The 12,211-nt window shown below is 43.8% G+C and overlaps 1 protein-coding gene across 2 annotated transcripts in view; it reads right to left on the bottom strand.

Annotated features, from left to right (window-relative positions):
* LOC137095166 (neuron-specific calcium-binding protein hippocalcin) overlaps positions 1–10,414 on the bottom strand; it is a 75,151-nt gene extending 64,737 nt beyond the window's left edge. For both annotated transcript variants that reach the window (XM_067461511.1, XM_067461512.1), the window contains exon 1: positions 10,235–10,414. The gene's annotated coding sequence lies outside the window, so the exon portion shown is untranslated. The remainder of the gene's footprint in view (positions 1–10,234) is intronic.
* Positions 10,415–12,211: the final 1,797 nt, after the last annotated feature.

Raw genomic sequence — 12,211 nt, 5'->3', positions numbered from 1 at the left:
CTCCTTTGTGGAAAAGAAGCGAGATAATAATAATAATAATAATAATAATAATAATAATAATAATAATGGACTTTTGGGCTGCATGACATTGCCAAAATTAGGGTGCGCATTAGATTTGTGTGATCTTAGTGCTGAGCCAGAGCAGAAAGGGAACCTGCTTCAGGAGCTCCTCTTTGAGGGACATCATCTCTAATTCAATGTCCTTGAGATTTATAGTTTGGTGAGACATCAGCTTCCTTTGGCAGAGAAGGCTCAAGACCTTTTAAAACTATAGCCACCATAATTCCATAGCTTCGAACCAAGGCGATTAAAGTGGATTCATTCTACAGCAGAGATGCACCCCAAGGTTTCCTTTTCCATCACTGGAAGATTTGGTGTCTTAACACTTTTGTTTTTAAAGAAGAACTTTTAAGCAGAAAGTGACTGTAAAGTGCTCCTTTTTTGGCCAAATTACAAAGTGTGCCCTTTTTGCTGCTATGCATTACATTCACCAGCAAATACTTTTTTTTGGTTCAGGGTTTTGAAAATTGAGGTGCACATTAGATTCGATGCCTCATGAGACTCGAGTGATACATATATAAGGAAAGGAGAGTTGGTTTCCCTTTGCTCCCAATCTCTCTGCAAATGAATCAATAAATCTTTCTCCATTGTTTTCTATAGTCTAGAAAAGTCTTGCAACTATTATTTGTTCATTACAAGGAACATTGTTCTTTGTGTCCCTGGATCTTATTCTTAATAAGCTTCAGCACCTTGGAGAGCTGCCATAGCAAGACACCTGGAGTGCATCCCTTGCCCCAAGGTCAAGGGAAAATATTTCTAGATTCAGATATTTTATTCCTGGGCTGGAAAGCAGGGAGAGAGAGGAGGAAACTTGTATTGATACTAGACTTTGTTCCAGCCATGAAACCATTCGGGATTCCTTTTTCAAAAGGGATGAAACTTTGCACTTAGTGTCCACAAATGTCTATAGCATCCCAGGTATGGATTCATATCAAGCTGTTTCTGAGCCCTTTCCAAACCCTCCTGCTCTGCCATTTTCACAGCTGGAGCTGAATACAGAGATGGTAGATTTCCCCTTCTATTTTTCTAGACTGAAATGCTGTTTCTGCATACCTAGATACTGCCATAAATAATATCCGCTGGAGATACAGAAATCCAGGTCTCCTTGGTGCCTAAATCGGGAATCCTTCTTGCTTTGGCCAAGCATCCCTTGCCCTTCAGTTCCACAATGGAGGAAAGGCATGGCACAGTAATAATAGGGTGAGATGGATAACATGTTATCTGTCTTTTTCCAAAAAGCCATTTGAGCTCAAAGCCTCAGCTGCTGCTTCTGGGAGCAAATGCATTCAGTGAACATTAGGTGCCTTGCAAACATTTGGAAGAGCAAAGCAAGCAGAGGAGATTTCAAGCGCATTGGGGCAGAGATCATATTTTGAGGGCTATCTGCATTTCTTTATTTTTCTTGAATTATTATTGTTGTTATTGTTATTGGGTTGTTGTGAGTTTTTGGGGGTGTATGGCCATGTTCCAAAAGCATGCTCTCCTGACGTATCACCTGCATCTATGGCAGGCATCCTCAGAGGTTGTGTGCTCTGAGGATGCCTGCCATAGTTGTAGGCAAAATGCTTCTGGAACATGACCATACACCTCAGAAAACTAACAAACAACCCAGTGATTCTGGCCATGAAAGCCATAATTATTATTATTCTAATAGTCATAGTATTCATTATTATTATTATTATTATTATTATTATTATTATTCTAATAGTCATAGTATTCATTTTTATTATTATTACATTATTATTATTATTATTATTATTATTATTATTATTCTAATAGTCATAGTATTCACATCCTACTTCTTCTCTCCCAAAGGCAACTCCAAGCAGTTAACACTTAAAAAAAATCAGGCAATATGTAAATTAAATTCTAAAGCTGACAAACATTAAAATAAACTGAAGCACAGGACTTATTAAGATACACTTAAGACCAATAAAAGACTGGATCTTTTTCTGGCAAGGCCCAAAGCTGCTTTTAAAACCCCCAAAGATGAAGATCTCACCAGAGGCCCATTGCTTTCCAAATCTGGGAATCCCCTAGTTTATTGTATTTGGGTGTTTTTTGGTTTTTTTTAGAAGGAGAAGCACTGAGATTCAGAAAAGGTGGCTAAAGGAGAGATTCGGGCTTTGTTTTCTCTATCGCTTCAAAGAAGGGATGGAAGAAGGAAAAGAACATCAAAAGGAAATAGTTGGTTGAGTTGACTGGTCCCAATCCCCGGGTGGGTGGCTCCCATGTAATTGAGGAAAGAATCCACTCCATGTTTTAATGCGGGCTTTCCAGGAGCTCTCCTAGGTGCTGAATCCAAGCCTTACTGAGCTTCAGCACCTTGGAGAGCTGCCATAGAGAGATATCTGGAGTGAATGGATCTCTTTACCCAAGGCCAAAAGAGAATATTTCTGGGATCAGATATTTCATCCCTGGGCTCGAAAGCAGGGAAAGAGAGGAGGAAACCTGTATTGATACTAGACTTTCTCCTCTCCTGCCCTCCTTCAACATGGATTTATCAAAAACAAGTCATGCCAGACTAATCTGATCTCTTTCTTCGATAGAGCTACAAGCTGGGTAGATGCGGGGAATGCCGTGGATGTAGCGTACCTGGATTTCAGTAAGGCCTTCGACAAGGTCCCCCATGACCTTCTGGCAAGGAAACTAGTCCAATGTGGGCTAGGCAAAACTACGGTGAGGTGGATCTGTAATTGGTTAAGTGGACGAACACAGAGAGTGCTCACTAATGCTTCCTCTTCATCTTGGAAAGAAGTGACAAGTGGAGTGCCACAGGGTTCCGTCCTGGGCCCGGTCCTGTTCAACATCTTTATTAATGACTTAGATGAAGGGCTAGAAGGCATGATCATCAAGTTTGCAGATGACACCAAATCGGGAGGGATAGCCAATAGCCCAGAGAACAGGAGCAGAATTCAAAATGATCTTGACAGATTAGAGAGATGGGCCAAAACTAACAAAATGAAGTTCAACAGTGACAAATGCAAGATACTCCACATTGGCAGAAAAAAATGAAATGCAAAGATACAGAATGGGTGACGCCTGGCTCGAGAGCAGTACGTGTGAAAAAGATCTTGGAGTCCTCGTGGACAACAAGTTAAACATGAGCCAACAATGTGATGTGGCAGCAAAAAAAAAGCCAATGGGATTTTGGCCTGCATCAATAGGAGCATAGTGTCTAGATCTAAGGAAGTAATGCTACCCCTCTATTCTGCTTTGGTTAGACCACATCTGGAATATTGTGTCCAATTCTGGGCACCACAATTCAAGAGAGATATTGACAAGCTGGAATGTGTCCAGAGGAGGGCGACTAAAATGATCAAGGGTCTGGGGAACAAGCCCTATGAGGAGCGGCTTAGGGAACTGGGCATGTTTAGCCTGAAGAAGAGTAGGCTGAGAGGAGATATGATAGCCATGTATAAATATGTGAGAGGAAGCCACAGGGGGGAGGGAGCAAGCTTGTTTTCTGCTTCCTTGGAGACTAGGACCCGGAACAATGGCTTCAAACTACAAGAGAGGAGATTCCATCTGAACATTAGGAAGAACTTCCTGACTGTGAGAGCCGTTCAGCAGTGGAACTCTCTGCCCCGGAGTGTGGTGGAGGCTCCTTCTTTGGAAGCTTTTAAGCAGAGGCTGGATGGCCATTTGTCAGGGGTGATTTGAATGCAATATTCCTGCTTCTTGGCAGGGGGTTGGACTGGATGGCCCATGAGGTCTCTTCCAACTCTTTGATTCTATGATTCTATGATTCTCTGCAAGCTAAGGCCATGGGCAGTCACCACTTTTCAGTTCCTCTACGGGCCCTTCCACACAGCTGAATAAAATCCCACATTTTCTACTTTGAGCTGGAATATATGGCAGTGTGGATTTAGATAACCCAGTTCTAAGCAGATATTGTGGGATTTTCTGCCTTTATTCTGGGTTATATGGCTGTGTGGAAGGGCCCTAGGATTGTCTTTGCCCCATTGTTCTATGGGTCCAGTTCCCTCTATTTCCATGTTCCTCATCTGCTTCTCTGCCCCACAACTCAATGGAGGTGATGGGAACTGGAATGAAAATCAGAGGGATGATGGAAATGGAAGCCAATGCATTGAGCAGATGGGAAGGGAGTTGTAGTCCTCCTCTTTCAAAGGACAGGCCCAGGAAGAAGGCTTCCTTGGATATTCATAATGAAATGGCTCTTCCATCAGCAAGAAATGACTTATGGATGGAGACCTTCCACCCATCTTGAGATCTTCCTCTTTGCTGCTATCATTTTCTTCCACTTCTTCTTCTTCTTCTTCTTCTTCTTCTTCTTCTTCTTCTTCTTCTTCTTCTTCTTCTTTATATCTTTGAAGTCTCAATTTAGAAAGGAAAGTGGATTATTATTATTATTATTATTATTATTATTATTATTATTATTTGTTTTCTTCCATGTGTTGCACCTGCAAAACCCACTGCAAAGGGGTGGCTGCTGACTTCATTCGCCCTTCTCCTCATCAGAGAGGGGGTCTTGGCATCTTTTAAAAGGACAGAAAACCCCAGCTTTCCCCATCTCAGGCCCCTTCTTTTCTCCATCAGATGCCATTGCAAATGAAAAGTTACCAAAGAACCAAGGTGAGGTTGAGAAAAGAACCCAGCCTCCCTCCTTCTTGTGCCCTCCCCCCATCTCCTTTCCTTAGTCCCAAGGGTGGCTCTGGGGCAGGGGCTCCACTTCTCTCCCCTTGGTTTGCAAAAGGATTTCCCCATCAGCCGAGCAAGACTTTCCTGCAGCTGGAAGCAAAGCTCTCTCTCTGCCAAGTGGTGAGCTAAGGGAGCCCAGTCCACCCTGACTTGCAAGTGACACCATTTTGCAATTTGGATGCTTTTGATGATGGCCCTGAGAGGGCCATCATCGCCTCATCATCACCTCATCACCGCTGCTGCTGACTCGATCGGGAAGAGGGAGAGGAGCCACCTCCATTGAAGGAAATACCACCGCGTAAGGGAGGAGGAGGACCCCTTCCTATGAGTTCTGCTGCTGAGTTCCTCTGCCATCTTGATTTATTATTTTATTTATTTTATTTTGGTTGTTGTGTGGAAGTCTGTCCATCCATGACTCAGCATTTTGCTGTTATCTCCAGAGAACTATACTGCCCTCTATGGTCAGGCCAAGCTGAGCAAGGCAACATCATTCAACGCAGCCTAGAATTTGTGCTAGTAATTAGTGTTAAACAATTATTGTCTTCACCAGCCGGGCTGCCATCTTCCCGTGAACTGGGTCATCTTCTTCAGAGGACGGTCAGGAAGAACCAGGGACTCGGCCAACGGATGCCGGCTTGTTCTTCACGGGTCCAGGGAGCTGGGCCCCTTGGTTTGAACTTACTGTCCTGATTGAATGTTGATATTGGACTTAGTCCAGAAGGCGCTAATTTTGCACTTTAGATCTATCATAGCACTAAACCACTTTAAACTAAGCACCTTAATTCTAGATGTATAGAAACCATTTAGCACTTTAATCCTGCACTTTAGGTCACCTGGTTTTGTCAGAAGTCATTAACTGGTCCCAAACCACTAAGTTTGCTGCTGAGGTGTTGGCACTATAGCACTTTAGACAGACTGAGCCTCTGGTTAACCCGTGATTTACACTGTGTACTCCCAGCAATCTATAGATGTCATCATTTTTGTCACTTTTGTTATTGCTGATATCCATCCTTGCCAGTGACGCACAAATGCACTTTACGATTTCCAGCAAACTGGAAGGAGTAGAAAGTAATGAGGGGAATGACCTGCAGGGTCAAGAGATATACAATTACAACAATGTCTGTTATTATGCATCAACAACTGATTTTGCAAGTGAGGAGTATGGAGGAATTCCCTCCGGGGCGGGTGGTCCTACGGGTGGAGGGGCTGCTATAGGGGTGGTGACAGGTAGGGGGAGATACGGGAAAGGGAGAACAAATTACCAAATTTGACCCAAAATTTATAACAATGATCTGGCAAACTCAAAACGTATTAAGGACTTGAGACAAAAACAAATTCGGCCCAAAATTTACAATAGAACATTGGCAATCCCAAAGATTACTCATTCTACAACCATACAAACAATTCGGCCTGAATATAATAGGAATGTATTGGCAACTTCAAAAAATCCTCCCGACAAGATACAGCTGAGATGTCAGGATGGTGGTCCCTCTGGGCTAAGGGTGGTGCTGTTAAATGCCAAGTCGGTAAATGGAAAAACCTCCATTATTCGAGATCTAATTCAGGAGGAACAAGCCGACCTGGCATGTATAACAGAGACCTGGTTGGACGAGGGGGGAGGGGTGAATCTCTTCCAACTGTGCCCACCAGGTTATTCTGTGCAGCACCAGCCAAGACCTGGAGGGCGGGGAGGAGGAGTGGCAGTGGTCTATAAGGTTTGTATTCCCCTGATCAGGTGCCCCATCCCACAATCATCATCATTTGAGTGTGCCGGCTTCAGGTTAGGTGACCGGGACAGGATAGGGATTCTGTTAGCGTACCGACCATCCCGCTGCACGACAGTCTCCCTATCTGAGCTAGCAGGAGTGGTCTCAGACATGGCGTTGAGCTCCCAGCGGTTTTTGGTCTTGGGAGATTTCAATGTTCATGCCGAGACCTCTCTTTCAGGAGCGGCTCAGGACTTTATGGCCGCCATGACAACCATGGGCCTGTCCCAATTAGTATCTGGTCCCACCCATACTGCCGGACACACACTGGATTTGGTCTTCACTCAGGGATGGGGTGACAGTGTCGGGGCAGAGGAGCTGACCATCGCTCCATTGTCATGGACCGATCACTACCTGATTAGGTTTAGACTTACTGTACCTCCTAACCTCCGCAGGGGTGGTGGACCCATTAGAATGGTCCACCCCAGGAGGCTTATGGATCCAAATGGTTTCCTGACAGCTCTTGGGGAGTTTCCCACCTCCTTGACTGGCGACCCTGTCGATGCCTTGGTCTCTCATTGGAACACCGAGATGACTAGGGCAATCGACACAATCGCTCCGGAATGCCCCCTCTCGAGTAACCGAGCTAACCCAGCCTCTTGGTTTACTGAGGAGCTGGCAGCAATGAAGCGAAAGAAGAGGTGGCTAGAGCGCGTGTGGCGCAGGAGTCCGACTAAATCAGCCCAAACACATCTGAATGCCTTTTTAAGGTCCTACGATGTGGCAATAGCGGCAGCACAAAAAACATCTTTTGCTGCAAATATTGCATCTGCGAAGAATCGTCCAGCCGAGCTCTTCCGAGTTGTCAGGGGTCTGTTAAACCCGCCGAAAAGCGAGATCCCTGACAGCTCTGGAGCTCGCTGTGCGCCTGTACCTCGGGAAGTCTGATCTGGCCATGGTGGTCCATGCTCTTGTTACATCCCGAATAGACTACTGCAACGCTCTCTACGTGGGGTTGCCCTTGAAGACTGTTCGGAAACTTCAACTAGTCCAGCGAGCGGCAGCCAGATTGCTCACCGGAGCGACATACAGGGAGCATACCACCCCCCCTGCTGTGCCAGCTCCACTAGCTGCCGATTCAGTTCCGAGCACAATTCAAGGTGCTGGTTTTGACCTACAAAACCCTATACGGTTCCGGTCCAGTGTATCTGTCCGAACGTATCTCCCTCTACGTCCCACCCTGGAGTCTGAGATCATCTGGGGAGGCCCTGCTCGCGACCCCACCACTGTCACAAGTGAGGCTGGTGGGGACGAGGAGCAGGGCTTTCTCAGTGGTAGCCCCCCACCTGTGGAACTCACTCCCCGGGGAAATCAGGGCATCATCATCCCTCCTCGCCTTCAGGAGGAGGGTGAAGACTTGGTTATGGGACCAGGCCTTTGGGCACTCTGGCAATTAAATCAGATAATCAGGCGAGTAAGACCAGCAGGATTGATGAAGCGGAACGTAAAACTAGATCTATGTGTTAATGAACTCTGACCATGTAAGAGGAGAAATTGGGTTTGTATTTGGTTTTTATTGATTTTATTGATTTTATGGTTATAATGCATGAATTGTTGTTAACTGTGAATTGATGTAATTTTGTGTATGATTGTTTTATGATGCAGGCATCAAATTGTGCCTTTGCTTTTGTAAGCCGCCCTGAGTCCCCTTCGGGGTGAGAAGGGCGGGGTAAAAGAACCCCAAATAAATAAATAAATAAATTTTGCATTTTCCCCCAGGATGTACAATTAGATCTATTTTGCACACCCCCACCCCAATTTGCAATGTGAACTACTCGGATTTTGCATTTCCCCAAATGTACAATCTGGACTCTTTTGCATTTCCCCCCAAAATATGCAATTAGGACTCGTTGGCATTTCTCCCCAAGATGTGCAATCAAAACTATTATGCATTCCCCCTTAAATGTTAAATTTGGACTAATTTGCTTTTTCACTCGGAATATGCAGTTAGGGTTTCTGGTGGTTCTATCTAGTCTATTTCAAACGATGAATTTTAAATTAATTTGCATTTTACAAGTATTGGCATTTTTATCACTGCTCAGTGTTTTTAAGATAGGTATTTTATGGTCCTTTGTTTTATCTGTGTAATTTTACCTACTGACACATACATGCTGAGTACTCCTGCTATTATTATTATTATTATTATTATTATTATTATTATTAATATTCTGACACAAAAGTACAGTATGCCACAGCAAACAAGATCTATATGGTGGATTTCATATCAAACATTTTCGCAGGGTTTACAACCAGAGTTCCCCACTTTCTAAATCTTTGTAACCCTACTTCCCCAAAGGTGCAAACAGGACCCTTTGGCAATAGACAAAATGGGCAAGTTCCATAAGGATGAGAGTTGCCCTGGCATCCCCATTGGGCATCACTAACACCCATGCCTTTGTATTGGGGATTGATCAATCCACCCATACCTCTCCCCAGAATTAAAAAAGATATATTACCACTATGCATTACCAATCTCTCTATATTGGGGTTCAATCAATAATTAATCCACATCCTCCCAAATGGTTAGACACCATCCCTCCTACTCCCATTGAGCATCATCAACACCAATACTTCTGTATTAGGGACCAATCAATTTGCTTGAAGAGAGATACACTCTCTCACCTGCTCCCCATAAACATTACCAATGCCAATGTCTCTGTATTGGTAATCAATAAATAATTAATCCATGGCCTTCCAAATGGAGAGACAGCCTTCCTACTCCTACTCCCCTTGAGCATAATCAATACCAATACTTCTGTATTGGGGATCAGTCAATTTCCCTAAAGAAAGATACACTCTCTCACCTGTTCCCCATAAACATTACCAATGCCAGTACCTCTGTATTGGGGATCAATTGAATAACCAATCAATAACCCTCTCTTAAGAAAAAGGTAACCTCCCACCTGCTCCCCTTGAACATCTGTATTGGGGCTCAATCCATCAATCCATTGATCAATTGATTGATCAATCAATTGATCAATCAATCAATCAATCAATATCATCCAAAAAGAGAAAGATATTTTCCCTCATTTTCCCCTCTAAGTATCACCAATACCAATAGCTCGATATTGAGGATCAATCGGTCTATCAATCTCCCCCCAAAAAGTGAAAGCAGCACCCCAAAAGAGACTTGCTCCTTCTAAGCTTCACCAATACCAATAGCTCTATATTGGGGGTCAATCAGCCCATCAATCTTCTCCCAAAAAGCGAAAGGAGCACCCCAAAAGAGAAAGGCACTCCTACTTGCTTCCTCTACGCTTCACCAATACCAATAGTTTTATATTGGGGATCCATCTGTACCCCCACCCCAAAAGAGAGAAAGATGCCCTCCTAATTGCTCCCTTTGAGAATCTATTGGGGATCAATTGATCCATTCATATCCCCACAAAAGAGGGAAAAATACTCTGCCAGTTGCTCCCCCTGAACATCTATTGGGGATCAATTGATCCATTCATATCCCCTCTCCCAAAAGAGAGAAAAAAATACTCTCTCAATTGCTCCCAATGGTCATATATTGAGGATCCATCCATATCCCCCCAAAGGAGATACAGCCATCCCTATCACCCCAAAAGAGAGTCAGAAACCCACTTGTTCCCTCTAAGCATCAACAGTGTTAGGAGTCAATAATCAATCCTTTCCTTCCCAATGAGGAAGACCCTCCCTCCTCCTCCCTTGCCTTGCCCTCACACGCCCCTCTTCGCTCTTATCTTTGGGCATCTTCCAATGTAGAGGGGATGGGGTCCTACCTGGTGTAGAGGGGGAGGGCTGTTGGAAAGGCTGGGCTTTTGGGGAGAGGGGGGCAAGGCTCCCTTCTTGCCAACGAGGTCTCCTCCTCCTCTGAGTCCAGCTACTCCTGCCTTTGCCTTGGCATCCCTCACTGCTCCATCCCAAAGAGACAGGCGCTGCCCACTTCTCTCCCTTTATCCCTCCCTCCCTCCTTCGGCTTAGCAAATAAAGGAGAGGGGAACGGGGGGGGGGGGGGGTCCGCGCTTGAAAATGCAAAATGGGAGCGGGAGAGTGGAACTCCCCCTCTCTTTTTTTGCTAAGCCGAAGGAGGGAGGGAGAAGGAGGAAAAGCAAAGCTGCTTCCCAATGCAAAGGGATGCCCTGCAAAGGCTAGGGGTCCTTGCTTCCCCTTGGAAATAACCAGGGATTCCTCCATTGCAATGGGATGGGAATCAGGGGGAAGGTGGGATGCATTGGGCTGGGAGTTGTAGTTCTTCAAAGGGCAGGGAAAGCAAGGAGGAAGGTCTGTCTATTTAAAATAATAATAATAATAACAACAACAACAACAATAATGAAGTGGGGTTTTCTCCATTGCAAAGGGATGGGAAGGTGGGATACATTGAGCTGGCAATTGTAGTTCTCCAAAGGGCAGAGAAAGCAAAGTCAAAGGTCTGTCCGGTTAAAATAACAACAACAACGAAGTGGGGTTTCCAATTGGAAAGGAAAGGATCCCCGTCTTGGTTGATGAAATGATTGAATCAGGGAGGAATTGGCCATCCAGTTCAACCCCGCCCTAATAATAATAATAATAATAATAATAATAATAATAGAAGAGTCATAAAGTCGGAAGGGGCCCCAAAGGTCATCCAGTCCAACCCTCTGCTCTAATAATAATAGTAGTAATAAAATCATAAAGCTAGGAGGGACCTCAAAGGCCATCCTATCCAACCCCCCGTCCTAATAATAATAATAATAATAATAATAATAATAATATAATAATAGAATCATAAAGTTGAAAGGTACCCCCAAAGGCCATCCAGACCAACCCTTTGCTCTATAATAACAGTAATAGAATAATAAAGCTGTAAGGAACCCTAAAGGCCATCTACTCCAATCCCCTGCCCTAATAATAATAATAATAATAATAATAGAATCATAAAATTGGAAGGTACCCCAAAGGCTATCCAGCCCAACCCCTTGCCCCAATAATAATAATAATGATGATGATGATGATGATGATGATAGAATCATAAAGTTGGAAGGTACCCCAAAGGCCATCCAGTCCAATCCTCTGCTGTAATAATAATAATAATAATAATAATAATAATAGTAATAGCATCATAAAGTTGGAAGGGACCCCCAAAGGCCATCTAGTCCAGTCCCCTGCCCTAATAATAATAGTAATAATAATAATAATAATAATAATAGAATCATAAAGTTGAAATGGACCCCAAAGGCCATCCAGCCCACCCCCTTCCCTAATAATAATAATAATAATAATAATAATAATAGAATCATAAAGCTGGAAAGGACCCCAAAAGCCATCTAGTCCAACCCCCTTGCCCTAATAATAGTGGTGGTGATGATGATGATGATGATAATTTTAAAGCTGTAAGGGACCCCAAAGACCACCAAGGCCAACCTGTTAGTCTAGTATGGGGTATAGTATTACTTAGTTATATTTTAATGAAATTCTCCAGCAACAAGAAATGATATTGATCTGATATTTACCAATCAACCAGTGAAATCAATACAGAGTGTATGGAATATGGGATGGGATAGTCTCATATGGGGTCTAGGATCGTCTAGCATGGGGTCTAGTATGGGGTGGTCTAGTATGGAGTTCAGTATTAGGCATATTTTAATTGGAACTCTCAAGCAATCAGAAACAACACTGATTTGGCATCTACCAACCAACCAGTCAAGTCAATACAAAATTAATGGGGTGGCCTAGTATGGAGTATAGTATTAGTTAAGCATATTTTTAATGGGAACTCT

This window comes from Anolis sagrei, chromosome Y, assembly GCF_037176765.1.
Source record: "Anolis sagrei isolate rAnoSag1 chromosome Y, rAnoSag1.mat, whole genome shotgun sequence".
Lineage (NCBI taxonomy): Eukaryota > Metazoa > Chordata > Lepidosauria > Squamata > Dactyloidae > Anolis > Anolis sagrei.
This window is presented reverse-complemented; position numbering and strand designations above follow the sequence as displayed.